We start from the raw sequence: 17,961 nt of genomic DNA, 5'->3' as shown, positions 1-17,961 counted from the left end.
TGTGGTGGTGGATTTTGAACGTTAGTGCTCCGGTAGGAAAGGTATGGATGATTTCGATACCCAGGATTGTAAGTGTTAGAGTATGGGTTATTCTGCCTATAAGCTTAGAAGGCATTAACTTGCTCCACGGAACTCCTGCAATCCTGCTCCCAATGACCTACAATACCACAATTTTCAAAGAAGGCCTCATTAGAATTATTATTAATCGCAGAAACATTGGCTACATTAGCAGTGCTCAGATTATCTAATTTTTGGCAAATAGAGGTCAGTTGAGCTTGCAAAAAGGATACAGAGTCGACACTATGCTTCCCTTTGTTAGAAAATCCTCTGGGATTCCCATATTGGGAATTGTGTATCGCCATATCTTCAATAACCTGACCTGCATCATCAACATTAAGATTCATAAATCTCCCACTAGCTGCAAAGTCTAAAATTATTCTAGAAGAATTTCCAATACCGTTATAAAAGGCTTGGATCAACTGCCATTGCGCTAAATTATGGTGAGGGAATTCTCTTTGTAAGTCCTTGAACCTCTCCCAAGCCTCATATAAAGACTCATCGGCTTCTTGGGTAAAGTTCTGAATCGCACTCCGTAGTACTGCTGTTCTCTCTGCAGGATAGTACTTGTTATAGAAATTCAAAACAAGAGTTTCCCAGTCAGTTATACCAAGTGTAGTTCTATTTAAGCCATTAAACCACAATTTAGCTTTTCCAGTTAAAGAGAAGGGAAAGAGAATCTCCCTGATTTGGTCTTGAGTGACCCCGGCTTGCCTGATGGTGTTGCAATATTAACAATAGTCGGCAATGTGAAGATTCGGGTCTTCACCCTTTGCTCCACTGAATTTCTTCCTCTCTATCATCGTTATAAATTGAGGTTTAATTTCAAATTGAACCCCATCAAGAGCCGGAGTAGGGGTGAGATGTGGAAAATCCGTAAGCTTTGGTTATGAATAATCACTAAGCTTCTTTGGAGTCGTCATCTCTGATTTTGCGTCTGATGATGCCTCTAAATCGCTGGAATCAGTTGGAGGATCGCGGTGATTATTGTTATTATCACCAGAATCCGCCAGGATTTGCTTGTAGAAGTTTTTCTGTCTATAGAAGGAACGTTCGATCTCAGGATCAAATGGGATGTAACCTGATCTGGAACACCTGGGCATAAACAAAAACTAGAAGCAAATATGAGATTTGTCTCAGACAACTAACGCTCTCTGAGACAAAAAGGGAAATAATCTAGACTACAAAAACAATCAGAAATAAAAATAAAACCGTTTCCCCGGCAACAGCGCCAAATTTTGACAGGGTAAAGTCGTATCCCCTAATAAAAAATAATTACCTAAATCACTAACTAAGGTAGATAGGGAAGTAGGGTCGATCTCCACAGGGAAACAAGTCTTTTTACTCCTAATTAAATATTATAATCTAAATTATTTATGTAACCAATATTTATAATTAAGTAAAAGACTAAACTACTAAGGTTGAGAATGGGAAGAAAACAATATATGAAAGGATCTAGGGCATAGGTTCACCAATAAATAATACTCTAGGGTAAAACATAGTAACCAATCATTGACATTGCATAAATAACATGATTAACAGGCTCTCGCTATTTATTAATCAACATAGATCTAACAGGCTCTCGCAATTTACTAGATCTAAGTCCTTATTGAAAATAGCCTTTAATATCAAATTAACATCTGCTCGATTCATCAATTTAATATTGTTATACTTTTACAAGCCGCAATTGTAAAACATTAAAACAATCCAATAAGAAATTATCATGCAATACCAATAATCAATAATAGTCAATCATCAATGCATCAATTAACCAGATTGTAAAGGGCTCTCGCTACGTATTACAATCACACAATTAATTTACCGGTATTAAATCTCATCTCTCGAATCTTGACTTAACCAATTATAAATTAACCTGCCTATTGAAACTAGACCTAAACATTAATTCTCATCTCTCGATTCTTGAATCAATACTGTCAAACTCATGCATAAAAGATAGGCCTAATCTAGTCACAGAGCATTAAATCAATCAATAGGAAATTAATCTAGCATTGATAATCAACAACAATAATTTACCCCTTCATATTTTTTATTAGATCCCCATAAACCCTAGAAATTAAACTACTCACACATATTAAAAACTAAACTAATCAAAGTAATAAAAGAAATCATGATGAAAGGAATAAAATAAATAACTAAGATTAAGGGAAGAGAAATCGTTACCAAAAATAAATCTGGAATTAATGAAAGAATTAAGAACAAAGGTTTAGAGAGAGTTTAAGAGAGAGAAAACTAAGTAGAGAGAGAAAGTCTAAGAAAGTAGGTACTAAAATCGTATTACGGAGGAGTATTTATACTCCGTACAAAAATCCTAAACTAAAACAAATTAAAACAACACTAATCGTCTCCTAAAAATACACGCGCCCGATCGGGCGAGGCACCGCCCGATCGGGCGCGCCTTTTTGTCTCTAATAGCAATCACGCGCCCGGCCGGGCGCGTCACCGGTCGCCAGACAAAGCTTCTCCCGCCCGGCCGGGCGCGCCTCTGGGCGCCAGCCACTTTGGCCGGGCGGCTCATTTGGGCCACTATTTGGACTTCGATTGGGCTCCAATTCTTCGGGCCAATCTGGGTTTCCTCTTTGGGTCTTGAATACTCGGTCCAAATGCCCCGGTATCACCTATACCGAGCCCTTAATCACCGGTTCGATGGCTCTAACCGGCCCTGGGCTATAAACTCTGGTCGTGCTTCTCCAATGCTCGTGATTGCTCCAAAATATCTCGGGAAAATACTCCAAAAGCATAGATCCTTGCAAAAGTCAACAAAATCTACGAAAACACTAGAAAACACCAATTAGTAATAAAAGTGGCCCTAAAGAGCCAAAAACACTACTAATTATGACCAAGGGACGGGGGTAAAATAATATATAAAATAGACACATCAATCATGCTAAGGTTTATGTATGGGATTGTGAATTTATGGTGTTGGTGATTGAATCGTGAAGCATGAATTATTTGTGATGGTTTATGGTTGGAAAATTATATTTTTGGGCATGTTGTGTTTGAACCACATTTTTATTTATGGCATGTTAGAAGACATGATTAATTAAACTACATGTTTAATTATGTTTGGAATATTGAAAAGGAATTTTATTATGGTTCAAATAATTTTTATTGATGCTTTAAGCATGAGGAAGGAGCTATATAAGTGTCTACGTACACAAGGAATAAATAGTATGTTGGTGCCTTTGTGCACTTAAGGTGTTTTTAACACCGAGGGATAGGATTTTTGGCGCATTATGCGTTTAAGGTGTCTTTGACACTGAGGTAGAATTAAAAAGGGTTCAACAATAAATAATATGTGGTCACTAATTATTCAAGAATTAAATTGGTATGTTTGTTTGATTGTATAATTATTGTTGATTGACTTATTATGCTTTGAGAGTCATCACCAAGTCTAATAATCTATAAATAACGTAAAGTGAAAGAGATTACGCACCAAAACTCTTGGAACGTATATACCTTGAGTATGAACAATGGGGGGAGTTGTGGGGTTTTATATCTAACCATAACTTCCAATGGAGTACAGGACGCTGTATATTCCTTTTTATTATTTATTATTATATGCAGGAATTCCGCCACCTTTGTGTGGTTTTGTCGCTGGTACGGTTAGCTCCCGTGCTAGTTAACCTCAAATTTATTTGGGGGAGGTTGATAGGTGGAAACCCGTTCGATGCGTAATCAATGCAAAATGAATTAATTAGTGTCTAGTCATTGTGTCTTGTTGATTGGTGTGTGTGCTTGTGAACAGGTGCAATGAGGTAAGTGTGTGTTGATAGGTGAAAGCATGTTAGTGTGTTTAATTACGCTTATGTACTCAGCTTTGCTGATTGTGTGTGTTTGTGTGTTTTGGCCATGTCTTTATCTTGACTCTATGATGACCCATTTTTAATGGAGAGTAGTGGAGACAAGTAGAGATAAGCTTTTCAGGTATTGAGGAATATTCATGATGGGGCACGAGTGAAGAGCGAATCATGCTAGTTTATATTAGTTAAAATGTGATTCTACTTTAATTATTTATGCTAATATTTATATGTGAAGCTAACATCAAGTTTGGATTTGGTTTGGTTTTTAATAAGGGCCTTTAATGGTTCCAAGTTGTAGGTTGATTTTCATTTTACTTCGCTCATTTTGGTTTTAACTTTACTTTCGTTTGGTTAGCTTTTCAAGTTGGTTTGTTTTGGAAAGGTTTTTAAAATTAGTCTTCCGCTGTGTATCTTTGATATTTGCCTTAACCGTTTTCACGGTGGCGGTAATGTCTTAGATATTCCTATTTAAAGTTTTATACAGGGCAAAACATGTATTTTAAAATAAAGGAATTTCTAGGGTGTTACAGCCAGAGCATTGGGGCCAGGCGCTACAGTTAAAAACTGGCGCTAGTCTCTGATTGTTGGCTTCAACCTCCCCCAATACCGAGCCAGAAATATGTGTTCTAATTTCGACCAGTTTTTCGTATTGTTTGCTCAATCCTACTTCCTGATTGAATTTTTTCTCATTTTTCTGAAACCCATATGTGTTCTACATATGGACATAACCCTCTGGGAATTCATGCTCCATCTACCCAATTGAACGCTCCGTGCAACAAAGGGTACATCCGAGATGTTGAATTCACCAAACCATGGAAGCGAGTTTTTTCTAAAACTCGCGGTGTCCCATCCACCCGCGCCAACCCTTCACGGTTAGGCTTCCGCGCGGTGCATCCGGACAATTAACCATGGACCCTCTATTGACTAAACCATATCCCGAACTTTAGAGAACTAGAGCCATTGTTAGGTTGCAAACTCATTGCATCATATTGTGCCTACTTGACTAATTGTGCATTATTTGTTGTGCATATATTCTATGTTTCTCTTAACCATTTGTTTGACTTGTGTTGAGATTAAATAAATTAATGACTTAAAGAACTTTGCCTAATTAATTAGTTAATTAAATAATTTGAGTCAATAAAGTCTAATATTTTAATCGGAATTGACCTAGTACGACTTTAGGCATACCCCAATTGATTAATAACACCGAAAACAGTCCCAGATCGAAGCTCCAATATTAGCGCCAAGGTCTTAGCTGTAGCGCCACATTGTGGAGTTTGGATCCTGGTGACAGCTCTGTCGTCTGGCGCCAAGCTCCACAGTGCGACGCCAGTCCTGTCGTTTGGCCGACAGTTCGGATTATTGGTCGAGTCATCACCTAGGGTCTAATTAATCAGTTTGCTAACTAATTCGGTTAAGTTTTGCTGTCAATAGTACTTATTTGAGTCGATGATCGAGTTTAGGCACTAAGTCCCATGGTCTTACACAAGAGTCCAAGCATGTCACTTACACTCAACGCACACACCAATACACATACTTTGACCATGTTTAAGAGAGTCTTGTGTGCGCGTTTTTTTACGTCATTTTTTAGGGGGGTAAGTCGGATATTAATCCTCCAATAACAAAAAAAAAAATATACTTAGTTCCCTAAAAATATGTACATTATTTTTGCCAAAAATAGGCACCCATTTTTTTATTTATTCTTTTTTCCCTCCTTAAAATAAACCGTAAATTCAAGTTGATTCGAATCAAGTAATTAAAACGCAAAATGGTTTAATTTACAGCGCGTGGTCAAGAAAGGAAGGACGTTTAATCAAAGACAACCTTTTCGTACAAGTCCAACTTTTCGACAAACCCATAGCTCGTAAGAGAAAAGCTAAGACTATAATGGCAACACAAGAAGAAGTCAATGATTTTAGGAACCAACTGGTTACCGTGACTGAGACACTAAAGCTTCTCGCATTCAAGATCGATGATCCCGTGAAGCAACAACAGATGGACCTCATGCAAGAGAGTCTAAGCAAGCTGTCTAGCGACTACAAGTTTCAAGGGCTTACATCACAAGGGGTCTCGGTGGATAAAGATCTTCTTCTGCAGAAGTTCAATGCCAACGACATCCCAAAATTCAGAGCAACTGACAATCCTTACTTTCATTTAAGAGCATTCGAAACAATAATGAGTATTAAGGGTATCGATAAGAAGGTTTTCCCCTCTCTGTTCTCACTATCTCTCGAGACCGTTTGCCAACAATGGTTCTTTTATCTCGAGACTGACCATAGCAAACGCTTTCGTTGATAGGTACAAGTGCAACATTCAAGTCGAGACTGACCATAGGGAACTTGAAATCCTCTAGCAGAAAGAGAATGAAGGCTTCACCTCTTTCTTTAACAAATGGAGGGAAACCTCAGCTAAGATGATTGAGGTGCCAAGTGAAAAAGAGTCTATGAGGCTGTTCATAAAAAATCTTCAAGAAAAATATTTCAAGCATCTCAAGTATCAAAATAATCTCCATACCTTTAAGGCCGTCTATGACATTAGGATCAATATTGAAGATGACTTGGCTAAATTAAAAGCTACCAACAATAACTCCAACAGTGGCTGGAAAGGAAAGAAGAACGACAATCCTTGTTCTTCCAAAACCACCCACTCAAACAACGTTAGCACTTTTAATTTAGGAGAAGTCCTTACTATGAACAATCAAGGACAGAAGAAACCATTTAGAAGGAACTTTACTCCTATTGGCATGAGTTATGACATCGGATTTGATCGATTAAATGCAAAAGGTCTTATAACTCCTATTGGACCATTTGGGGACCCACCAGTCGAGAAGAGGTCGGCTAATTGGAACCCCAATGCACACTGCAAGTATCACCAAGGTAGGGGCCATCTCACCGAAAACTGTTGGAAGCTTAAGGAAGCTATCCAAGACTTAATCGACAACAACAAGCTGCCATTGCCCCCTGCCAGTAAGAAGCCAAGCATTGACAATGCACCTCTCGCTCATACCCTGGCTATCTCTGATGAGGAAAACGAGGTTGACCCCTCATCTCTCATTAGACCTGTCAAACAAATCTATGCCACAGAAAAGGAAGAGGAAATCTTTTTCGATGTCAAGGATAACCTTCCAGAACCGGCAAGTAAGGAGGATATACAATTGCTCACATTGTCTATGATGGAGGTATCGCATCTACTACGTGAAGCTCTCAAGGCTATAAAGGAACCCAAAAAGAAATATGACGAGGTTCCACTTCTGAAAGATAAACCTAAAAGAGAATTCACACCCATAGGAATGACCTATGATGCTACTTTCGATCATCTCTATGATCAAGGACTAATCAAACCTATTGGTCCAATAGAGGATCCAACACCAGAAAAGCGATCTCCGAGGTGGGATCCCAAGTCATATGGCAAGTACCATCAAGGAAACGGTCATACTACAAATGAATGCTACAGGTTTCAAAACCTTATCCAAGATCTTGTGGAAGCTAATAAGATCTCATTACCTCTAGCTAGCAAGGGAACGACTTATGAGGCAAAGCGTTTTTCCTTACAAGTCACTGAAAAACCCAAGAAGAGCAATAGAATCTACACTCCAATTGGGATCCCATATGCACAAATGTTCGAAATGCTCTCTGAGAGTGGCGAGATCAAACCTCTCGAACCAAGACCATTCGAATCGTTGAAAAGAACAGATAGATATTACTGTCAGTATCATCAATCAGGGGGTCACACTATAGAAAACTGTTTCAAATTCAAGGATTTGGTTCAGAAAATGATTGATGAAAAGAAACTAGTCCAAGTTCAACAAGAAGAGGATGCAACCATTAATGGAGTTTGGGACAGTGATGAAGAAGATGTCTATCTAAAGGACATAGTAGGACCTCCACCTTCTATGTCATACACCACAGATGACATTTGGGCTGAATAAGACTAATCGATAGATGTCCTCACAAGATCCGGGAGAATGCAACCTCTCGTTTCAACAGAACCTATGACAACCACACAACAAGTTCCCATACCTATCATTGAAGACAATGATATTGTTAAACAGTTTAAGAAGACAAAAGTTGAGATGAATGTATGGAAACTTCTGGCAACATCTCGAGAACATAGGTTGGCTATAATGAATGCCTTGGACAAAATTGGGATAGATTCTGACACTACTCTTGAGGGATTAGCCAACTTCCTCACAAGTGATCTTCCTAGTCCAATTAATTTGATCACTTTTTCTGACAAAGATTTACCCCCAGAAGGTGACAAACATTACAAGGCATTAAACCTCACAGTAGTTTGCAAGAGGATGAATGTTCCTATGACTCTTGTAGACAATGGATCGGCCATCAACGTCTGTCCACTTAGAACTGCGAGGATTCTAGGAATAAGGGACGAAGATTTAACTCCGTCTACACAAGGAATAAGGGCCTATGACAACACTCGTCGTCAAGCTCTTGGCAAAATTACCCTGAATGTAACGGCAGGAGCAATAGAACATGCTACTACTTTCCAAGTAGTAGACATTAAAGCTTCGTTCAACTTGTTGTTGGGACGCCCTTGGCTTCATGATCTAAAGGCCGTCCCTTCATCTCTCCACCAACAAGTAAAAGCTATAGTTGGGGGAATTCCAATCACCATCGATGCTTCGCCTATGAGGATCAAATCTATAGAGAATCCGATCATTAATGTGGAGCACGACGAGGATGATGAAGATTTATGGGGATTTAACGAAGAAGTCTCCTTAATTCAGGAGGAAGAAAGGACCCCTCTTTGCCATGCTCCCCATTCCAACATGATTGTAAATGCCATGCTGAAGAAACAAGGACATTTTCCTGGGATGACCCTAGGAAAGAAGAAAGGAATGGAAAAACCGCTGGAGTCACCTGGCCTCCCTAAGTTAGACACTTTCGGACTTGGTTTCAAACCGACTCGAAAAGATCTCAAGCGAGCCCAGGAAAAGTCAAAAGCACGTAGGGATGTCCGCATTCAAAAGAAAGCAATCCCAATGGATCAGTACCCTCTTACGCTTAATGGTCAATTTATAAAAGAAGGAGAGGATTATCCATGCCATGAATTTCCCGAGCCATTTGTTGTAAACGGCATAAGACAACCGGGATTCGAGATTTTCTTGGATTGCTACTTCACTGATGAAATCCCAACTCCTGTCTACAAGGAGAAAGCACCCCCATGCTTTGACTTTAACGTCATGGGATTACTATATGGGCGAGAAAAGAATGAGGCAACTTATAAAGAGGATAACTCCTTGCTCATTCAAACAGTCCTACAAAGTGAAAGCTTCGATCCCTCGAAGCTAATCACTCCAGCTGAAGGATCACTACAAGGGTGGCGCAAGACTATCAAGGTTACTACTCCAAGCGGAAGGAAGATATCCATCACGACAGGGCAAGGACCGATGTTTGAAGAGTCGTTTGAGTCAGAGTCTAAGTCGGAGTCTCTCCCCCTAGAGTCTTCTAGATCTTTAGTAGTAACACCTCCCCCTCCTATTTCTTCTCCTAGAGTAGTTAGTGATCCAGTCCCTTAGGACATATCACTCTTTGATGTAATGATCTCATAGTATAATAATATTTCTCATTTTCCTTACTTCTCGTGTTCTTATGTAACCCAAGATGACGAGCATTGCTTAAATAACAATAAAAAAGACAAAGAAATTATTAAAGCAATGGAAACACTCGAAAAGAAAACACCGGTAATTGAAGAAACTGAAACGGTTGATATCTCAAATGATTCAACCCATAAAAGAGAAGTTAAAATCGGATTAACACTGAATAAACAAGAAAGAACCGATTTAATTAACCTACTTAAAGAATTTATCGATGTATTTGCTTGGTCATATGAAGATATGCCAGGCATTAATAGAGATATAGCTCAACACACTATACCACTAATTCCAGGAATGAAACCCGTAAAACAAAAGTTACGTCGAATGAAACCTGACGTAGCTCTTAAAATAAAAGAAGAAGTTCAAAAACAAATAACTGCAGGTTTCATCAAGGTATCCAAATACCCCGAATGGGTCGCCAACGTCGTCCCAGTTCCGAAGAAAGACGGAAGGGTAAGAGTGTGTGTCGACTATCGAGATCTAAATAAGGCAAGTCCAAAGGACGACTTCCCTTTGCCACACATCGATATTCTGGTAGATAACACGGCAAATCACGCGCTTCTCTCGTTCATGGATGGGTACGCAGGTTACAACCAGATTCTCATGGCAGAAGAAGACATGGAGAAAACAACTTTTATAACACCATGGGGTACTTACTGCTACACAGTAATGCTATTCGGGTTGAAAAACGCGGGTACTACTTACCAACGTGCAGCAACTCCCTTACTCCATGACATGATGCATAAAGAAGTCGAGATATATGTCGACGACATGATTGTAAAATTAAAAGACCGTCCAGGCCATCAAATAGCCTTAAGGAAATTTTTCGAAAGGCTAAGAAAATATAATATGAGGTTGAATCCAGCTAAGTGCGCTTTTGGAGTCACCTCAGGAAAACTTTTGGGTTACGTCATAAGCTCTAGAGGTAGACCCAACCAAGATTAAAGCAATCATGTCAATGCCACCGCCCAAGACTAAGAAACAAATTCGAGGATTTATTGGCCGGTTGCAATACATAAGTAGGTTCATATCAAAATTGACGACAATATGTGAACCAATCTTCAAAAAACTCAAGAAGAATGTACCAGTAATATGGGATGACGAGTGTCAAAAAGCCTTTGAAAAGATCAAAGCCTATCTCGCAAATCCTCCCGTATTAGCACCAGCACTTCCCGGAATACCTCTTAGGTTATATTTGACGGTTACCAAAGAGACAATGGGAGCTATGCTAGCACAAGAAGTAGAAGGCAAAGAGAATGCAATCTATTATCTAAGAAAAAAGATGCTCGAATACGAAGCACGCTATACACCATTGAGAAGTTGTGCCTCGCCTTGGTATGGGCCACAACCAAGTTAAGACATTACATGCTAGTGCATACCGTCTTTGTAGTCTCCCGATTAGACCCACTCAAGTATCTATTTGAGAAATCTATACTTAACGGACGCATATCAAGATGGATAGTCAATCTAGCCCAGTTTCATGTAAGGTTCATGCCACAAAAAGCTATCAAAGGATTTTTGGTGTCAGACTTTCTAGCAGATTTTCCAATAGAAGACTCGACGCCAATACAAGACAACGAATTTCCAGACGAAGACCTAATGGTTACTGATGATGATACTTGGACCTTATACTTCGACGGAGCCTCAAACCAAAAGGGATGTAGCGTTGGAGTATTATTAGTATCACCTAAACAAGAGCATGTTCCAATCTCCATAAGCTCGATTTCGACGTTACCAACAATGCTGCTGAATATGAAGCATGCGTGGTAGGCCTTGAAACAGCTTTGGCATTGGGAGTAAAAAAGTTAAGGATATTCAGAGACTCTTCTCTGATTATCAATCAGATATCTAAAAGGTGGAAAGTAAGGAGCGGAAGTCTAGTCCCTTACCAAACCTATCTTGAAAATCTTACCGATAAGTTAGAGAAGGTTGAATACACATATCTACCTAGAGAGGAAAATCAATTTGCTGATGCCTTGGCAAGATTAGCCTCAATGGTTAGGATTCCAAGGGAAATCGAGCAAATGCCTCTAACTATAGAAAAAAGGCACAAACCAGCATACATCCAGGCTATAGAAGACGACGAAGTAGTCCAAGGCGAAGAAGAAGAAGAAGAAGAAGAACCGTGGTACACGGACATACTCAATTATGTCACCAAAGGAGAATACCCTCCTCATGTTGACAAAAGGGAACAACGAGCATTAAGGCTTTTGGCTTCCCAATATGTACTCATAGACAACGAGCTACATAAAAGGGTACCTAAGGGACGAGCTCTCTTATGTGTAGGAAAGAAGGATGCACAAAGAGCAATGAGGATAGTCCACGAAGGAATCTGTGGCACTCATATAAACGGCAAAATGTTAGTCCAAAAGATAATGCGAGAAGGATATTATTGGACTACAATGAATAGGGAATTCCATCAATACGTAAAAAGATGCCCTAAGTGCCAAATTTATGCCAATTTACAACATATCCCTCCATCCTTGCTCTACACCTCACATCGCCATGGCTATTCTCTACATGGGGAATTGACATCATCGGCAAAATCACTCCCCCAAGAACAGGAGGCCACGAATATATCCTAGTAGCAATTGATTACTTCACAAAGTGGGTCGAAGCGCAATTATACGCTAAACTCACTGCAAAACATGTAGAACTCTTTATCGAGAGAAATATTATTTGTCGATACGGAGTCCCACATGAAATGATAAGTGACAATTGAACTAACGTTCAAGCCGAATGTGAAGAATTGCTACAAAAATACGGCATTCAACATCATCATTCTTCCCCTTACAGACCTCAGGCAAATGGAGCAGTCGAGGCAGCTAATAAAAACCTAAAGACTATCATCGAGAAAATGACGGAGAATTATAAGGTTTGGCTTGACAAACTTCACTTTGCATTGTGGGGTTACCGCACGTCAATTCACACACCAACAGGAAATACGACATTTTCCTTAGTATATGGAATGGATGCCGTACAACCTGTCGAACTAGAAATACCATCTCTACGCATTGCGTTAGAGAGTAAACTCGATGAAGTTGAATGGACTAGGGCAAGATATGAAGAATTAATTCTACTCGATGAGAAACGACTAGAAGCTCTACATCACACTCAGTGTTATCAGACTCGTATGGCTAGGCATTTTAATAAGAAGGTCAAGACAAGAAACATCAAAGTAGGAGACTTGGTGTTAAAAGCACTAAGGAAAAATGTTTTAGATCCAAGGGGAAAATTTAGGCCTAATTGGTCTGGACCCTACATTGTCAAAACAATCCTGTCAAGAGGTGCAACAAAACTAACTGATATGGATGGAAATGAGTTCTCAAACATGACAAATCTTGACCAACTTAAGAAATACTACCCATAATTACTTGAGTAGGATAATCAAGAGAGCTACGTTTGGCCTGATTCCTTAAGAAAGAATACGTAGGCAACCCTTTACGGGTGCGGTCACTTTATCTTTCGACATTCTCGCGTCCCAGAGTTAATTAAAAATTTGACAGAAGATCGGCGAAATATCGGCGTCGCAAAAAAGAATCTGGCGCCAGCCAACAACCATCAGCGCCAGCCGATGGAATTGGCGCCTGGAGCCAGACTTCCCTGGCAGACGCCAATAGCAAATAAGCGGCGCCAATTTGCAGATAAATTCTGGGCAAATTTCGGTTTTTTCGGAAAATTTTCGACTTCCGTACTCGAAGAATTTCCGGAAAATTAATTTTTTTTTTGGTTTTCATTGCTTTAATAAAACAATTTTAAAGTACATAATTTAATTAAAAGCTGACATTTCATTAATAAAATAAAATTACATTATTGATGGAATTTAAATAAAGCTGAAATAAATTAACTTTAAAAATATTTTAAACTAAGTCTAATAATTTGGAATTAAGCAATGCTCCTAATCTTTCTTTTCTTTCCTAGCCCTTTTCCATTTTTTGTCTGCTTCCTCATCCTCATCCATAACTTTAGCTAGTAGGCATCCTTTAGAGGACCTACATTCAATCTTAGAGTAGATAGTCTCCCCTTCAGCTAGTACTCTATGTTTCCTTTCCACCCAAGCCTTTTTATCTGCGGTGTCAGCTTTCCTTTTCCCTTTATCTTTGGTAGCACTTTTCTTCCTAGGCATTTCAGGTGTTTTGAATTCAACTCTTGCACCTAAGCGTTCCTTGGCAGGAATCACCCTGTCACCTAGACGACTCTTCACATCAGTTTTACCCTGATCTTTCTTCGAATCCTTCAAAGGCTTCTTCAGCAACCACTTCTTCACATCATTGGGCAAAGAAGGAGGAACCTTTTGAGTAATCACTTCCCATAAAGGTCTAGCACTCCAGTAAGCATCAAATCTGTCTACATCCTGGGAAACAGGGTACTCATAGGGAGGACGAAGATCCCCGGAAGGAATATTTTGAAGCAAGCCGTATTGTCTTTTTACCCTGCAGGGATAATAATAAGTCATACGAGACAAACTTGGAAGACGGCAGAAAGGTTGCTTGTTGACACCAACCATCCTTTCTATTTTCCACCATGGGACGACCCACTTGATAGCAAAATCGCGAGATTCGAAGACCTTTCTCCACCCATGGCGTCCAATTTTAGGGAAGCGTTTCTTCCTCCTCACGAAGCAATTGGGAGTATACTTCTCAATATTGTCCGGAGGGCTAATTAATTCTAGCCTTTCCATTAGCCACATCTGTAAAAAATTGCAATGCAAATACATTATTAATACAATACAAAAATATATTTTTTGATTTCTGTAATTAAAAATATTATTTTTCTACCTCTAATAAAATTGGAGAGCCGCGAAAAGGTGCTTTTGGGTTCCTTTTCAATTCATCAAGACTAATCATGGTCTCTCCAACTATCAATGGCATTGGATTTCTCCCTGATTCAATTTGTTCTAGAACGGTGGTTGTAGACACCTAAAAATGTCTCCCCAAAACCAAACCCGATGATAAATAACCTTTCACCGCCACTATTGGTCGGGTTTAGTATTTTATCCCGAGAGTGCTTAAAAAATCGTATCTTATCAAATTCTTGTTTTTGAAAGGTCTATGGATCAGTCTTGGTGTTTGGTAAGAGCATAGTTTTAATTTGTTAATTAATTTTAAGCCCAAACCTTTTTATTTTATTATTTTATTTTTTGGCCCAAATATTTTATTTATTTTTATTATTTTCTTATTTTAGCTCGAATAATAAAAGTCAGAAAAAAGCCCGAAATTATCAATCGGCACTGAAAAAGCCGACAGAAATTAGGGTTAAAAATGAATTTAGACGGAAAAATGGACTGGAACTGACCGTGTCACGGTCAAGCTTGACCGTGTCAAGGGAACTCTTCCCGTCTGACGGTGGGACTTCCCGTGACACGGGAGGTCTGCCGTGACACGGGAAGTTCCGTGTCCTTACCGCGTAAACCCTTGACGCGTTTTCTGTCCCGTTTTCTGAAAATTTCCCGCGTCACTCCAAAACTGACCGTGTCACGGGAACTTATACCGTCTGACGGTACAATCTAACCGTGTCACGGTACAGTCTGACCGTGTCACGGGATACTTTTTTAGGGTTTTTATCATTTTAGGGTTCCGTGTGCTCCCTCAGCACATTTCCCTATAAATACCCCCTCATTTCTGATGAACGGGGGAGGAGAATTCGATTATTCTTTTTTTTCTCTCTTTTATGCTCTTAACCTAAACACTAGCCTACCCTTTTCACTTCAAAATTCCTTCTTCAAGCACTCAAAGGAGTCCATATTTTACTCGAGGTTCTATTCTTAAACCAAGGCGTGAAAGGTAGAGTCGTTTGAGGGTTTGGCTCCAAAATTAACCTTGTTTTTATTTAATTTAATTTAATTGTTGTTTTATTATTTCCTTGAAGTTACTAACTCGTTTATTATTTTGTAGTTGCAAGCAAACAGATTCAAAGTAAGAGTTATGCTCTTTTTATTATTATTTTTCTAACGATTTTTCTGTTGTTAGAGTTATGATTAAATTGGTTCTTTTTATGTTTATATTTATTCTATTATATTCATTGATCACCATATTGCATGTTAAAGGGAATATGTAATTGAAAATCACGACTAATAAGATAATTTGGACAACCGGTTTAGGTTCCCTTTTAATCTTGTTGTTTAATCAAGTGATCACCAAATATTTAGAATTATGTGTGCATTAATTTTAAACCAATTTAGTTAAATAATGGTTTGGAGCAAATTGAATATTTTGTTTGTATGCCTTTGAGATCGCAGGAATCACTTTTCACTATAAGAATCGAGTAGAGGCCAATACGGGCGAATGTGACTCCATGACTCACTTCGTACCATCATCCCCGATCCTCCTTTCGTGGTTCCGAACCATATGGAGTTAGTAATCTCATGGATTATGAATGGGGTGTAACCTTCACGGGTCAATCGTTGTTGCCTATCGTTGTCCCTTATCGTGGTTGCCTTTTTATGATCCGTGGACGGTTTACAAGTTCCTTAAAAACTTGTTGGCGGCTCCCTACTTTATTTGTCCCTAATCGTAATGTCAATTCCCACTTCCTATGAGTGCCAAGCATATTCACCACATGCTTTTAACGTAGGCGCACTTCGAGCGACGCCTACAGTGGTTATAACTGACTAGCCTTCATTATTTTTACCACTACTAAGAAAAAATTGATTAAGCATGCAAAATAAGAACGTCGTTCTTCTATATATATGAAAAGATTCAGAAAGAGGTTTATCAAAATAATGGCATGCAAATTCTTTCAAATTAACTATGTTGCCGTCTACTATTTTTGATAAATCCCTTTCTTTTAAATTAAAGAAGCGCTCAAAATCCTTATAATAATATGCATCTACTGTAGGGATTACTATGAGGTCTATCGCAGGGAAGCCTAAAATAGCACCAAATTCTTCTGGTAAAGGGCTAATCTCATCATACCCTATTCTAAAGCAATGAGTATCAACATTCCAAAATTCTAGAGCGGTATGTATATAATCTAAGTCAAGATCTACCCCTTAGACGCCATAAATTCCCCCCAAGTGAAACAAATCTAATTCTTTTCTGTCTCTAGCATTAAGAGATCGACACCATTCATGAGTGTATTGGGTGAAAGTTTTGGTGACTAAAGACATGGTATTATTTTCCTAAGGCAAAGAATTATTTTATTTGCTGGAATTATGAGAAGAATCGGCTGGGCAGGGGGCTATTTATACACAAATTGCGAGCAGTTTTAATCAGAATGAAATACGGAATCAGCGTCAATTGGCGTCAGACTCCGTAATTGGCGCCAGACGCCAGCGCCTGGCGTCACACGCCAAGTGTAGCGCTTGGCGCCACACATCATTGCGTGGCGCTAGTTGGCGCCAAGTAGCAACATCAGGCGCGCTTGCTTAAATCGCGTTTTTATCCTAAACTCGAGTCGGCTAATGACTTTACGGCTCCGTTTATCCTTTCTAAACATCTTTTTATCCTTTTTTTAATTAATTAAAATAGCTACTATATTAATTATATTATTCTTTTTTGGATTTTATTCCAAGTTTTTTATACACCCGACATTTTATTTGATTTTTCCTTTTTTTTCATTTTTCTTTTGGGGGAGAGAGTCGGATACCCTCCATCAATAATAAAAATGACGGAATTTTTGCGCAAAATTGTTTGTCACACTTCTCTTGCACACACAAACATGCACATAATAATAGCAAACAAAATAAACTCATAATAGCATAAATATACAAAATATGTCTAAATATAGTGAGTCTAAGGCAAAGTTCTATAAAAAGTCAAAATAAAAATCACAGGAACAAACTACGGCGCCGGAGGACGTATACCCATCATATCGTAAAATTACGCCGGGGAGGAGTCACCTCTCCACCAGCTCCAGCTCCAGTCTCCGCAGGAGGAGGAAAACTCAATGTAGGTCCACCCCACCCAAGATCAACCTGGGGCTGAGGCTGCGGAGGCTACCTCGTACATCCAACCACCTCTGGAAGCCGAGGTAGCCTCTCCCTCGCCTACCGGTGCAGCATGAGCACCCTCACATGAAGATTCCGAGCCCTCCGCAACATCAGCACGAGCAGCCTCAGAGCGACCGCCTCTTCCCCCTGACGTAGTACGACGATGTCTCGAGCTAGACCTCACCGGATTCCTCCGCACCTCAGGCCTCGTGCGGGTGTGAGAAGCAATAGGATGGCCCTGCAAAAAGAATTAAATCAGAAACAAGGCAAAATAAAAGCGGTAATGCAAAAATATATAAAGAAAGACTACCTCTCGGACGACGTCGTCCCGACGGCAGGTGGCCGCATTCCTCAACCGGACGAGCTGGCTCCAGAAGGTATCTATACATCGCGCCATCGCCGAAAACACCTCGCGCGAAAACTATCAGAGAAATAAGTTAGTAAATATGCATAACATATGGACAAATATTGTGAATAACTAGGCTTACTCGAGTCTGGTGGCGAGGATCCGACCGCTCTACAAAGCGCTCGTCCTTGGG

General features: G+C 39.5%; 1 non-coding gene across 1 annotated transcript; it reads left to right on the top strand.

Moving 5' to 3' along the window:
* The first annotated feature begins 492 nt into the window (after positions 1–492).
* LOC145629657 (small nucleolar RNA R71) lies at positions 493–599 on the top strand. Its single transcript, XR_014111816.1, has one exon. It is a non-coding gene; the product is annotated as a small nucleolar RNA R71 (small nucleolar RNA).
* Positions 600–17,961: the final 17,362 nt, after the last annotated feature.

The sequence above is a fragment of the Chenopodium album genome, chromosome 4 (assembly GCF_948465745.1).
Source record: "Chenopodium album chromosome 4, dcCheAlbu1.1, whole genome shotgun sequence".
NCBI classification, from domain to species: domain Eukaryota; kingdom Viridiplantae; phylum Streptophyta; class Magnoliopsida; order Caryophyllales; family Amaranthaceae; genus Chenopodium; species Chenopodium album.
Note: the sequence above shows the minus strand (reverse complement) of the source record. Positions and strands in the feature narration are given on the sequence as shown.